The following is a 13,910-nucleotide window of genomic DNA, read 5'->3' as shown; positions in this document are numbered from 1 at the left end:
ATCAATCTTTGTCTGAGATTGCCAATCAATGTTCAGGATATCATTAACTTTTAAGTTTCTTTGCACATGCCTTATCTTGTTCAGCATCTGTTACTGTTTCTATTTTTATGTTTCTTCATTACATGGGTTATGCTTTCAATTATAGGTTTGTCCGGCTTGTGGAGATTGAATTTGGGACATTCCTAATAATTAACTTTTGGTTTGGGATACTGTAAATTGAGGTTTTGCCATGTGATACTTTGTTTGAAAATGTATCTTATTGGCTAGAATTTTTTGCAGTGGGTGTACATTTATAATGTGAATATTGGGTATAAAAGGAGACGTCTCGCCTTAGTAAAATGAGCAGTCTCCTGAGAATTTACACTGTGATGTACTTCTATGATCACTGTTACTAGCTGCAGCTAATAAACTTGGTCTCTGACGCCATCCAGAAGTGTTCCATGTCTTTGAATACCAAGACAGGTGAACTCGAAGATCTTAGGCGTGCCCCTGACGCCGCTGGTATAAACTGCACTTCAATAGTTTCCATCCGAAATGTCAAAAGGACAGTATTCCGTTCTCCCAATTTTTGAGAGTACGACGTAACTGTACCGAATTAAGAGACTATGATTTACAATCGGAGAACATGAAAATCAAATTCCTACAAAGAGGATACCCACGTCGCCTAGTACGAGAGGCTTACAAGAGAGCTAGATTCTACGATAGGGATGCACTCCTAAACTCAAATCGAATTAAAAATGCCCCTAACTTAGTCTGCATAACGAAACATTCTACCATAGATGGAAGCATTAGGCAGATTATAAATTCCAATTGGCACCTACTGAACCTAAATAAAACACAACAAAAAATACCCAAACCTATGTATGCGCATAGGCGTAATAAGAACTTGAAGGATCAAATTGTCCGATCCAGGTTCAGCAAAATCTCTGAAAATCCACCATTTGTACAGAGGTCCTTCCAGAATAACAACCCAATAAAAGGCACATCAAGTTGTGGCTCTTGTAAGTCCTGTAAGAACATCCTTTTCGGTGAGACAATGACCCTGAACAATGTAGAAATAAAGGCAAAAGATTTGTGGACATGTAACACACAAAATGTGGTGTATCTCATCACATGTCCTTGCCAGTTAGGATACGTTGGCGAGACAGGAAGAGCCATAAAAACAAGGCTGACCGAGCATCGGTCAGCAATAAAAACGAAAAAAACAACTGCGCCTTTAGTCAGCCACTTCTTGGAATTCGGACATTCACCCGAAGAAATAAAATGGCGTATTCTAGAGAAAATACAGTTGCCAAACAACACAGGAGGGGAAAAGATTAGGAAGAAGCGAGAACTATATTGGATTTTTACTCTTGACACATATGAACATGGCCTGAATTTAGAATGCCCGTGGTCAAATGCGATAATATGATAAAACCAATAAATTTTAAATAGATGGAACAAGAGCTCAAGTAACTGTAAAGATGTCATCCATTATAATATAGAGGGAACTCTAATTTTAATGTGGAGATCGTTTCATTCTATTATACTAATTTAGCAACCTTTAAAAGACCATAATCTCTTTAATATGCGAAAATTAGTATATCTTTTAATCCAAAATAAATAAGATATCGACAGATGCAGAAGAACGGAGGAAAAAAATAGATTGTTATGTAAAAAGAATCCGTTTTTTTCGCTTTTCTGTGCCTGAAATAAACCTCATGGGTATAAAGGTAGTTGCACCTTTAAACATGGGAGGAGTTTTGAAACAATGAGGCCAATAAGGCAGAGTATAAATACCAATAGATTTACGGCTTTTGAATCCCTCCGATTCCTGCCGTTACTAGCCGCCCACTGATTGGACCATCCCCAGAGGGAGAAAGAGCGCGAGTAAGGTGAGCAAAAAAAGAAACGATTCCCCCAGCTCTTAAGAGCTTTATGTTATAGTCCTAAAATAAATCTATAAACTATTGTAAGTTCTTTCTTAACCCTCTCAGGTACTCTAATTGTTAATAAAATAGAGCCCGTTGACAAGTAAACGCGCATTACCATCACCTATTGGTACACACAGTGAAGAGGGAAGAAGCGAGGAGTCCCGCTTTTCAGACAGCGCTGCCTTTAGACAAGCGGGAACCCCTAACGGTCCGTTTGTTGAAAATAAGAATCTCTTAAGGTATGAAGACAGGCCGTTGTTACTAACCTGAGGGGATTTCAACGAAAGCGGGCTATAAAATACGTGTCAGAAGAGTTAAACATGTGCTGTATTTCACTCTCCCTAAACAGTTGCCGCTCTACGCAGGGAGCTTGAATTTTTTAAAAGGCACTACGGATTTGGGCTGGAAATTATCAAGTCACCGCCCGATGGGTTTTTAATCTACAAATTTGAAGTCTCCAATTTTTTAATAAGGTGAGAAAAGAAGTCAGTGCAAGTCGACTTTTTTATATTAGTTCAAAAACTTCCTTATCTTATTGTGATAAGTAGTTGGTTTAATCCACAGCCGAGAAGAAACCCGTTTTATTGAGAGAAACCACAGTATAGTGGAAACACAGCCTGATTGAGATGGGAGCAGTGTACCCTTAAGATTAAGGTAGATAATACAACATAAAGAGACTATGTGGATGAATAGATGCCGCTCTCTATCACGCACTCTATCATGCTTTACATAAAAAATTTAAATAGAAGGGCGATTAAGAAATGTGTAATTATTTTTCCTACAGGTCTCACATGCCGTTTTTTAGAGAATGGAAATAACGGTGCCTCAATCATTCTGGTTTTAATTGAAGAGATTGACTGACAAGTCCTGAAGAAAAATCGTAGTCAGGTAAAATTAGAGGAAACCTAATATCTTAAGGAAATAAAAATAGGCTCTTACTTATAAATAGTTCAGATGTAAAAATGTACTGCAACGAACAGAGATGTAGTATTAGATACATCAGTTAACAGAAGCTAAGATACTAGTTTTAGGTAGGGTCAAAACTACTATTTGAACTCTTATAAGAGATAAATGAATGAACTTTGTTGTCATCCCTTTCTGTAGGTTCCCTTATCTTTTCTTCCTTTTTTAAACTTTTTTCTGGGTTCCACTTATCTACTCGAGATAGAAGGTTAGATATGAAAAAATCATTGTTATCAAATCAAGATGTGAATCAGATCTCTAATGCATATCAAGAGTGAAATGTTTGAATACCTTAGACAGAACAAATTATATCATAAAAAATGTATTTGTCAAGGCTTGTTCTCCCTACGTCACCTCCAATGTATGTGTATACCATGAGCACTATGCTATGTACTAAAGAATACTCATAGTCAAACAATGAACTTTAAATGATATTCCCATGTTAAGATGAAATGAACCAAATATCACAAAATGAAATAGATATTGACTTTTTAGGTTCACTAATATCTATCACGAATTTTGATTGTCTAAACATGAAACTATAAACTGTAACATTGAATCTTTTAAAAAAACTATACGTATAAGAACTAATAATATTTTGTTCTTTGTAGACATATTGGCTGAAAGTATAACTGTCCTGAGGAAGACACCACGACGTGTCGAAACGCGTTGACTCAAACCTAACAGCCACAGTAACTGTAGAAAGGACTTGTATCATTGTCTTTCTAACATGTTTTAAATTTATGTTTTCTTTAATTAGGAAACTTATCATTTTTTTATCAATAATTCATGATAACTGTATATTTATACTGTATAGATTTATCTTTGTTTTTATTAAAAAATACTATTTTTGATATCATTATGTTTGTCTGTGTTATGGTTTAAGTTTCTAACTTTGGGAATCATGTAGTTGAGTACATAGCTGTTTTTGTTCAATAGATAGCCTGGGTGTTTACCTTCATATTGGCCGCTGGTATAAACCCCAGTTCTTCAACTGGCGCCCAACGTGGGGCGACTTCAGCGGTACTGGTCCAATCCGGAAGATTGTGAGGAGCCCCGTGAGGAAATTCTGGAGGACGGCCGCCACTTCATTGAGCCCTGCATGTCGACGTGGACCGAAGGTTTTTTCTGAGAGGCTTCCCCTTTCCGACGGCTGCAAAGGACTGCTGCCCTGACTGTCGCCCTGTCTTAGACACTCTTGTGATGATTTGTAAGGCGAGATGTTAGACAGTCTTCTGGTGGCGTGACAGACATTTTGGTTAAGTATAAGTGGGTCGCTCCCACGACTGTTTTGTTTCTTGGTTTTGATTCGGCCATTGCAATAGTCGAAGCCGAGGGGTTCGTATATTTACGAGTGTATCATTTTTGATAACCCCTTGAAGTTTGAAGCAAGACTAGTGAGCTAAAGATGCTTGGTTTTGGCAAAATTAGGAAATGGTTTTGTTGTAGTTGTAATAAGGATTCCCGATTGGAGCACTCGTGTCCGATACCTCCGGTTGGAACTCCAACTTATGAGCTCTATTCAAAGCATGGTGTGGGTCCCATTACCTTTAATGAAGTATGGGTCCGTTATACAAGGAAAGATGGTGTTTTACGATGGCCCCCACATGGTAGTTTTGAATCAGATGTTTTAGATAACCTAGAAGTTGCGCTATTTAAGAAGAAAGCCCGGCCGGCGATGTTTGACTCTTTCCGCCTTTGGCGTAAGGAAGACAAACAGCGAGAAATTAAACAAGCTAAGAGCGATAGGAAGGAAAGGAATATGTCGGTAATGCAAGCTGCTAGGCAGTTTAAGGAAGATGAAGAAGATCGTGCGATTGAAGTGTCAGATAGACAACATTGCATGGCCATTGACAAATGTTACCCGGCTTTGCCACCTCCCCTTTCAAATGTGACTGAAGACCCTGAGAAGGATCCTTTGATGTCACATTTACTGAGATCACCACCCCCTTATGTGCAGGGTGCTACTGCACCTCCGTTACCTCCAGTTGTTGCACCCCTTGTTGTCGTTCAACCCCCCGCTGTTGTTCAGCCATCTGTTGCTTCACAAGTGGTTCTTCCTCCCGCGGCGCAGCCCCCTCCAGGGCCGCCAGCTTTGTCACCAGCCTTGCCTCAAACTCCTTTGCCTTACACTCCTTTATCTTCGACTTCTCTTATTTCTGTCCCTACGTCTCTCTTGCCTCAAAACACTTTGTCTCCTGTCCTCATTTCAACTTCTTCTCCTTCTGCTCGGCAATGAATGACTGAGACTGTCACTAGTCTTTTGTCTCCTTTCTTTGGGTCACTGAATATGACCCCTGTTTCCGAACGTAAGCAGAGACGTAGTCAGCTTCCTGGTCCCGAAGAGCGGGCAGTGTTAGATCTCCTTGCTCGTAGATGGGTTTCGAATGCCTCCAAGTACGGTCCACAAGTGGTTATGTATATCTTCCTACAGTGGGAGGCACCAAAAAAAAGGTATGTTTTTGATGTCATGTGTACCTTCCCTCGTCAGGAGTGGGAAGATAATGAGTTAGGTTCAATTTCACTGGAATTGATTAATGTTCAGTCTGAATTTGCTAAAGGAACGATAGTGGGTTCCGATGTTGAGGAAGCGGTAGAGACACTACTCACTTTTATGTCTAGACTTCCACCTCAGTTATTGTTCGAACCTGACCCTTCTGTTAGGAGAAAAGTGAAGCAGTATCCCATGAGAGAGGTTCCCCCTGTATGGAGAGAGGCAGTTGTGGCTGATGCCGCTCATGGTATTGCGGCTGCACCGGCTCATTTTCAGCGAGTGTGGGTGCATGTCCCTTGGAAGAGAGCTGAGGTCCTGGCTCTTGAGCAGACCTTGCCTGACCCCCGTAAAAATCCTGCTGGTTATTACAAGGAGTTGTCTCATGCGTGTGTTATGAATTTAGCTGACATAGATATGTTGATGGGTAATGTAGTCTTTCAACCCTTGTGTGGGCGAAGATCCGTCACGAGGATCATGCGCCAGAGTTAGGAGATACGTGGGTTAATATTACTGCTGCAGATGGTCGGCAGGTAGGAGGTGCCAAACCTGTACCCTTAGTTGCAGAACTACCTGGTAGGATTATTAATTTAATGAAAACTATGATGCCTCCTTTGCGGGTGAATTGGGACAAGTTAGCAGCATGCAAACAAAAGAAAGAAGGGAGTGTGTCTGATTTATTCACTAGGTTTGAGGAAACATTCATTGATCATAGTGGTCAGGATATGAGTACAGAAGGTGGTCAGAGGGTGTTTGTAGATAAGTTTATTTTTAATTTACCTTCTGAACTTTCTAATAAGTTAAAGGACTCTGAGAGGTCATGGGCAGTTTCTTCTTTGGCCCAGATATTGGCTACTGCACAATACTATGAGAATAGAGATAAAGATGAGAAGGATAAAGTAGAGAAGAAGACTAGAGAATTAAAAACGAAAGTTCTTCTGCAGCAGGCTTATCCGCCTCGCACTAATCATCGTCAGTTTCAGCAACCCCCACAGATTCAGAAACTGTTGCAGAAGCCGTAGTCTTTTGCTTCGCGACTCCCGCTAGCCCCTTATCAGTGTACTTATTGTAAAGAGGAAGGTCACTTCAAGAATAGTTGCCCGATCTTTTTTTTTTTTTTTTTCAAAACCTTTATTGGAGTAAGCATAGAAAAGTACAAGAATGGGCCTACAACCTCACGGGCTGGCCGCTAATAACAAGGCAAAATGCATGTAAGAAAATATACACCCGTGGATAGGTACAGCTCAAGTACAGAGCGTTACTCTATAGACATCACAGAACAATTTGTATTTTTATTTTTACAAAAAGAAAACATAAACACTAAAGGCGAATGGACGATAATTAAGGTCAGCCCAAAGAGCGGAGGGGACGGTTCCACGATCAGGAGAACACACCCAGAGCCCGGAGGCTCCAATCAAGTCGGGGAGGGGGGGGAGGGGAGCAGCGGGGAGAACCGGAAGTATAAAAAACCTTACGGAAAGGTTCCGGGAACTCTAGTCTAGGGAGAAAGGACAATCTCAGCAGTGTTTTCAAGGGGAGGGGTGCAAATACCCCCACGATAATCATTCCACTGGCCCCAAACCTTCGTCCACGCCCTGGGTCTGCCCCTGGCCACATAAACCGTCTTTTCACGAAACATGGACCAGTCCATATTGTCCTCCCACCTCGAGACCTCAGGGGGCCTGGAAGCGCCCCAGAGTTGCGCGACATCCCGCTTCGCAATCATGTAACCAAGGGTAGCCCATCTGGTCTGGGCCACAGAGTAGTCAGTGGGTTCCCATACATTCAACAGACATCTGCGAGGCTCCGGTCGCAGGGCCACCTCCGTAACAGCAGTCATCACCTCAAGCACAGCAGTCCAATAAGCAGCTATAACCGGGCACTACCAAAGGATATGCAAAAAAGTCGCACTCAAGCCACATCCACGCTTGCATAGCCCATCCGAAGAAAAGCCCATCGTAACCAGACGCGGACCAGTGACATAGACTCGATGAAGAATCTTAAGCTGAACCAAACGGAGACGGGCAGGAATGGCCACCTCCTTGGGAGAAGAGAGCGCCGATTGCCAATCCTCCTCGTCCAGTTCCAACCCATCGCGAACCCAAGCCTCCCGAAGTCGGATCAGTAAGTCCACCCGATTATTAATCAACTTCTTGTAAATCAGAGAAATAGTACTATCGGGAAGATGCCCATCAAGGACACGGTCCTCGAGGGGGGAAGAGTCAGGCAAGGCCTCATCAGGAACCAAGACTGAGACGAGGGCATGTCGGACCTGCAGGTAGCGAAAAAAATCCCTACCACTCAAACCATATTCCGCCTGGAGGGCCTGGAACGACTTCACACAACCATTTGAGTACACGTCACCCACCTTACAGATCCCAATCACATCCCAGCGGTCGAAACCCTTGGTAGACCAGAGTCCGCCCAAACGTTCGGATGCATAAAGCGGTGTCGCTAACGTCAATCGATCCTCCCACCCCAAACTCACACTCGCAGCCCGCCACACCGTTACTGCAATCCTGGATGGGCCCACAAGATGGCGCCCGGCCGATCGGGAATAAAGCGCTCTAGTAAAGTCCCCACCTGGAAGCTGGAGTCTGTCCATCTCGAATGCAGGATTACGACCCGGGGAAAACATCACATGATTAATGGCAGACAACTGGGAAGCCCAATAATATCGCTTGATATCGGGGAGCGCCATGCCCCCGTCATACCAGGGGATGGTGAGCTTTGCGAGTGCGATACGGGGTCGCCCATCCCATATCAACTGCCGTTGAAGACTCTCAATCTCTTGGAAATAGGTCTTAGGGATAGCGTCATAAGAGTTGTGAAGCGCGTAAAGGAATCGCGGCAAGGACATCATTTTAAACAGGGCCGCCCTGCCCAGCGGTGATAGAGGAAGCTTGCGCCAACGGGCCACATCCAATCGCAGTCTAAGCAACGGTGGGAGGAGATTATGCTCAAAGCGGAGCGTCGGGTCCAACGTAATAAAAATCCCTAAGTACTTGAAGCCCGAATGGACCACCTGAATGGGAAGTCTACTCGGCAAGGGGGGCAAAACCCCCGAAAGAACATATACACAGGACTTGGCCCAATTAATAACGAGGCCCGAGTTGGCCCCAAAAGAAGCAAGAACATCAAACAGAACAGACAGAGATTTACGCGGGGAGGTGAGGTATAAAAGGATATCGTCCGCGTAAAGCGAAACGCGGTCCTCAAAGTCCGGAGACCAGCGAATCCCCTTGAGAGACGGTTCCCACCGGAGCCAGGCAGCCAACGGTTCCAAGGCGAGAGCAAACAGTAATGGAGACAAGGGGCATCCCTGACGGGTACCCCTGCCGAGGGTGAAAGGTGCCGAGACCCTACCATTCACCACCACTTGCGCCAGAGGTGCCGCGTACAGCAACTTGACCCAACCAATAAAATCAGGCCCAAAACCAAATTTCTCAAGAGCCGCCCAAAGATAGGGCCACTCCACCGTGTCGAAGGCCATGGATGCATCCAACGATGCCAAAATGGCCGGCTCCGTCAGAAGCCCCGCCCTCGCGATCGCGCCATGAAGACGACGTAGGTTCAGAGCCGTGTTGCGATGTGGGATAAATCCAGATTGATCCGGATGGACCAAGTCACTAATGACCGTCAAGAGACGGGTGGCCAGGAGTTTCGCCAACACCTTGGGTTCAACATTTAGTAGGGATATGGGTCTATAGGAGGAACAAAGATCACGTGGTTTGCGCTCCTTGGGGATGACAACTATCGTGGCTAGTCTCTGATCATAAGGGAGAATACCCCGTTCCCGGGACTCCAGAAACATGGCGCGGAGATACGGAGCAAGCCTATCCGGACGCAATTTGTACAATTCGATTGGCAACCCGTTCGGGCCCAATGCTTTGCCAGAACGGAGGGAACGGACGGCAGTAGCTATCTCATCAACCGTAAAGGGGGAGTCCAACGCCACACGGTCCGAATCAGAAACAATGGGCAGGGCTATATCACGCAACAGAAGGCGAGAGTCAACCACATCCCTCACAGACACAGGGGTATACACCACACGGAAGTACTCGGCAAACCGGTCAACTACCCCAATCGGGTCCGTTACACTCACACCACAGGCAGACTGAATCACGGGTACCACACGATTAGCTCTCTCCTTCTTATCCAGCCACGCCAGCAATTTACCCGCTTTATCACCCACATCATACAAACGTCCCTGTTGCTCCCGAAACATCATTTTGGCGGCATCCGTGACCAAGGACTTATAATCAAATTGTTTCAGACCCAGGGCATGGAGCTTCTCAGGCGTGATACCAGATTCCAAGCCCTCCTCCAGTACAGAAATTTCCCCCTCAAGATCAACCACCTCTCTATTCCTCGCCCTCTTAGCCTCAGCAATAAGGGAGAGGGCCTGCCCACGAATCACAGTCTTAAAGGCCTCCCACAGGGACACAGCAGATGAAACCGACCCCTCGTTATCCAGAAAATACGAGTCGAGGGACTTAAGTAAAAGGGTGCGGGTCTCAGGGGAGGTAAGATACCACGGATTAATGGGAGCCACCCTGCCCGCTGCTTCCACCCCAACCTCAAAACGAAGCCAGAGCGGAGAGTGGTCAGAGATACCCCTGGGCAAGTGCACAATCTCACGCACAGCCGGGGACTGAGCCGCAGGCATCAGGAAATAATCCAGCCGAGACAAACTCCCATGGGCCCCGGAGTGAAAGGTGTACTGCAGCTGCGTAGGATGCAAAAGCCTCCAGCAGTCCACTAGGCCGAAGGTATCCAAAAAGCCACCCAACCACTGCTGAGCCGCCAGGGTATCCCTAGGAGGGTGGCGATCATGAATGCCAGAGACTACCGAATTGAAGTCACCAGCCAGAAAGAGAGTACTATCAGGAAGATCCAACAAGACACGGCCCAAATCTGAAAAGGTGGAAGTCTGCAAGCCGGGGGGCACATAAACAGTTAACAAGGAAAGGGTACGGCCTTCATACCGACCCACAAGGACAGCATACCGCCCCCGGTCATCCTGTATAACATCATCAATAGCCAGGGGGAGGGAAGCCCGAATGAGGATACCCACACCCCTGGAACCCGAGGTGAACCCCGAATGTGCTACGAGGCGATAGCCCCACCTGTTCATTGCATGACAGACATTGCCTATCAAATGAGTCTCCTGCAGGAAAACAACGTCAGGAGATAGACGTCGTATACATTTCAACACCACACTGCGTTTGATACGATCACCCAGACCATTAACGTTCCACGAAACAAATCTCAACCCGCTACCCCCCATCCCACCCGACAAAGCCCAAACCCCCCATCAATGAGCACGACCACAAAAAGCAATTCAAATACAGAATAAAGTCGCCTTGAACACAGAACATACAAACAATGAACTTCCCAACCACCCACCCCCCAAATAACAGGAAAACACCCCCCACCCTGCACCCCTGCAAAAAGCTAAAAAGCCACCCCAACCTGCAGTGTGCCTGTCGCCCAAGAATCCCTATTCTACACGAAGACCCCGGAGGAGGAAAGGCTCCGGCCCACCCGCCCCCCGATCAATAAATAACGAGAATAAGACCATACATCAAAACACATATGAGGTAGAGGAACATAGGCTTACATCCCTGGAAAAGTCATACAAAACAAGGCCTCAGTCAAAAACGAAACGTTTAGCTCTCAACACCACCTTCAGCACCGCCCGGGTGGGTTTCGGACTCAGTCTCAGGAGGTCGATTAGGCAGGGAGTCCAGCCAGTCATTCACAGCCTCTGGCCGATCAAAAAAGAAAGTTCGATCATCATGCTCCACCCGCAGCCTGGTCGGAAAGAGCATTGCATAACGCATCCCCAAGTCCCTAAGACGTTTCTTGGCACCACGAAATCCTATCCGCTGCTTCTGGACCTGTTGGGAAAAGTCCGGATAAAAGTTCACCGTGGCATTTTCAAAGGCTACTGGGCCCTTCACCCGCGAGGCCTGCAGGATAGCGTCCCGATCTCTGTAGTGGAAAAGCTTGGCAACAATAGGTCTCGGCGGGGCGCCAGGCTTGCCCTGGCCCCCCGGAACACGATGTGCGCGCTCCACTGCGAAAAATTTACTAAGGCCAGACGGTGAAAGGTGATTCTGGATAAGATCTTCAACCAGGAGATCAACCGAGTGGGGTTCTGGATTCTCCGGCACACCAACCACGCGAACATTACAGCGACGCGCCCTGTTCTCAAAATCCTCCAAGCGCCGGGTCATGAAATCGTTCACCCTGCGGAGATTGCCAATCTCCGTCTGAATATCAGAGACGTCCGTCGTGAGGCTGGAAGATTTGATATCCAACGATTTCACCTTTTCGTTCGTCTTGGAGAGATCGGCTCGAATCAAATTGACCTCAATCGCCACAGTGTCCAGTTTGTGGGCCAAAGTTTCATACTGGTGGCCTATGGATTCCCTCATGCCAGAAATGGCGCCCATGATGTCTTGCAAGGAGGGCTCCAGCGACGCATCTAGTACTTGGTCCGACGCAGTGGGACCGGGCAGGGCAGCTCCGGGGGACCCCTTAGAGTGGGTATAACGATCCATGACATTAGATTGAACCGGACCCCCGCGCAGAGGTGCCTTCGTCTTGCGCGTCTCTCGGTCCCCTCTGCCCGCCATTTTGAAGATGCGTCACAAGCAATGTCACCAGGGTCGACAGGCCGAGCACCAGAAACGGAGGCCCCTGGACCAAAGGACTACAAGAGATGTAGCACCAGGATAGATGCAGCCCACTCCAGAAACAGTGCAGCCAAGGGCCAAACAACCTACGTGGAGAGCGGCCGCAGCTCTGACCCAGCCCTCTCACCAATGTCCCAGTCCGAGGCAGAAACGAAACCGAAACTTAAGAGGGGGTCTCACACGTCCAATCCCCCTGCCGTTGTTGTTCAACTCCAAGACGGCCACCGAACCTCACCCAGTCCCGGGCGCACTTCGAGGGCGGAGCCCAAAAGTTCAAGTGAACATAATTCAGACACCCAATGTCCAAATTCGTTTATGAAAAGTCCAGGTAGATCAGCCCAACGTCCTCTATATGAATCCTCGCAAAAATCAGGATTAAATCAGGATATTAAGCCGGGAGCGGCGGGGGTCCGGGGAGCGCTGTGCTCACGCGGCCATCTCGGATGCCCACCAAGCTCCTCCCAGTTGCCCGATCTTGCTTCAGCGTGCAAATGGTATGTATGGTCTGAGAGGTCGCGGTGGTTACCAACAAGTACCTAGGGTTAGGGGACGTGGTACGTTTCCCCAGAATGAACGTTCCTTTTCCCCTCAGAATTCTATAAATTATTTTGACCAACAGAATGTTCCGACCGTCCAGTCCGCTCAGTACTACACTGATGATTATTATGTTGGAAAGGAGAGTGCTGGTTTTAATGATAGTTAGGACAGCCATGGACAAAGGGAGGGAGTAGTGTCAGTTCCAGTAGACCAGAGTGGACCTTATGTTGAAGTGATTACATCAGGTGTGGCAGAACCTTTTCTTTTGGATACTGGTGCAGCAAAGAGTTCTATCATGCACTCTAAACTCCCTGGCGCACCCTTGTCTGGCTTGACTAATGTTTCGGTAGGATTTTCTGGCGCCCCAGTTCGTAACCCGGTTTCTTCTCCTTTGCCCCTTTCTATAGGTCCTTGTGAATTGGAGGCTCCCCTTAATATTTCTATAGGTCCTTGTGAATTGGAGGCTCCCCTTATTCTAACGACTGGCTGTGGTGAGAATTTGTTGGGTTTGGACTTGTTGAAAAGATTGCATGCGACATTATATTGTTCTCCTTTGGGAGTACATCTTACAGTGGGTAAGAAAGTGATTTCCCCGATGTATCTGTCTAAGGATCGCCTTCCACTGGAACTGCATTCTCTCCCTGATACACTTTGGGCTACAGGTCCTAATGATGTTGGTCTCTTGCAGATTCCACCCTACGTTGTTACCCTTAAGTCGAATGCTAAATTACCTCGCATTCCTCAGTAAAAAAAATTCCAGTGATGGCGAAAGAGCTCTTTTAGCGATTATCTATGATTTGGTTGAGAAAGGTGTGGTTGAAGAAACGAGAGGTAATGTGTGTAATAGTCCTGTTCTGCCTGTCCTTAAGCGTACTGACTCTTCTCAGCCACCTGTGTATCGGTTTGTGATCAACCTTCGAGAGGTCAATAAGATTGTTGTGCCACAGTTTCCTGTTGTCCCAGACATTACTGTTTTATTGACTATGATCCCTGCCTCAGCTGCTTGGTTTTCTGTTATTGATCTAAAAAACGCTTTCTTCAGTATTCCGATTGCTGAGGAAAGTAGGGATATTTTTGTCTTCTCTTTAGGAGGCCGCAGTTTCCGGTTTAAATGCGCTCCTCAAGGTTATTGTGAGAGTCCCTCCATTTATAGTCAGGCTTTGAAAACTCAGCTTGATACTTTTGCATTGCCTTCTGGTGCTACTCTTATCCAGTATGTTGATGATCTGTTGGTTGCTGCTGATGATGAAGAGATTTGTAAAAAGGTTACTCTTTCTTTGTTGCGACACCTGTCTGACCTTC

General features: G+C 46.3%; 1 protein-coding gene and 1 long non-coding RNA gene across 5 annotated transcripts in view; one reads left to right on the top strand and one right to left on the bottom strand.

Moving 5' to 3' along the window:
- The window catches only part of SLC6A7 (solute carrier family 6 member 7), a 454,425-nt gene that overhangs the window by 385,302 nt on the left and 55,213 nt on the right, over positions 1–13,910 (bottom strand). The gene's annotated exons all lie outside the window — the stretch shown is intronic.
- LOC144767166 (uncharacterized) lies at positions 2,697–3,735 on the top strand. Its single transcript, XR_013598087.1, has 2 exons — positions 2,697–2,801; positions 3,488–3,735. It is a non-coding gene; the product is annotated as an uncharacterized LOC144767166 (long non-coding RNA).

The sequence above is a fragment of the Lissotriton helveticus genome, chromosome 7 (genome assembly GCF_964261635.1).
Source record: "Lissotriton helveticus chromosome 7, aLisHel1.1, whole genome shotgun sequence".
Classification (NCBI taxonomy): domain Eukaryota; kingdom Metazoa; phylum Chordata; class Amphibia; order Caudata; family Salamandridae; genus Lissotriton; species Lissotriton helveticus.
The sequence above is the reverse complement of the archived record's forward strand: the minus strand, read 5'-3'. Positions and strand labels throughout refer to the sequence as shown.